The following is a 1,306-nucleotide window of genomic DNA, read 5'->3' on the forward strand; positions in this document are numbered from 1 at the left end:
ATAAATTATGTAAAAAAATATTAAGAAATCATGTAATTTCTATAAAATAAAAAATCAATATGAGTTTGTATAAATTATATAAAATATATCAAAATAGTATAATTTTCTAAATTATATTAGTTCATATAATTTATATGTTGTATAATTTATTATACTTTATGTATAGTAAATTACACAAAACATAGTAAACAATGTCCAATATATATGCAGTAATATTTATTTTTTGTAATGACGTGACGTCATTAATCTCTGTTTTATGCAAAAAAAATTGTTATAAAAATGGTATATAAAATATACCATATGTGCATATACTCGTATATTTTTATAAATAATAAGTGTTGATCCCAAACAGTTGACCTCTATATTGTTAGAAATAGCATCGTATGAAATTATTGTGTCAGCTTGTTGCACAGGGTGTAAAATTAGACATCTGCATCGAGAAATATATCGATCATTTCTAAAATAAGCAACTGTTCCAGTATAAACAATTGTGAAGTTTTAGACACTTTTTCGACTGTACAAATCTCATTCATTAATCCGAGATAAGTTTCTCCTTGATTGCGTATAATTAATGCGCGCTCCTTGCTATTTCAGAGCTTCACATTGAAATTTAAAACTATTCTCTTCTGTCGAAGTGTATATCAACGAAGTCGAGTTAGACTTTGACTGTATTATGTTTACAACTTCAAATGCAAATCGATCTTTAACGAGATCGCACCATCGAATTTGAAGAACTTGGAGAATATCTTGTGAGAAATGCAAAATTCAGTCTCATAAGACATTCTAGTTTGATTTTTACGCTTATAAAGATGAATTATAAAATATGAAATAGATTATAATATAGAATTTATTTTTCAAGAAAGAAAACTTTACACGGATTACTTCTTTCGCGTGTATCTGTATAAAACTTTCATGATTCAACTCTATAATGTAATATATATATATAAAATTTTGAGGGAAGGGCTTTAATTTCTTATTGTATTATTTTAAAGAGAGAAAACTCTATATTACTTCTCTTGATCTGTGTAAGACTTTCATAATTCAATTCTATAATTTTGAGGAGAGGACATTGTTTTTTTTTACATTGTTTTTTTTTATTGTATTATATGTCAGTTTAATTCGCTTTGTGATACTATTTGGTTTCAGTTTATTTCCTACCTATTATACTATTCAATATAATGCATGACTATGACATTTAAAACTAACAAAGAATAATTCTTAAACGTGTTTTGTAACGGCAAAATAAAAACTTGTTCCATTATACTATACAACAATAACCAATTATATTTGATATGCATGAACTCTC

Source organism: Trachymyrmex septentrionalis, unplaced genomic scaffold, assembly GCF_001594115.1.
Source record: "Trachymyrmex septentrionalis isolate Tsep2-gDNA-1 unplaced genomic scaffold, Tsep1.0 scaffold115, whole genome shotgun sequence".
NCBI lineage: Eukaryota > Metazoa > Arthropoda > Insecta > Hymenoptera > Formicidae > Trachymyrmex > Trachymyrmex septentrionalis.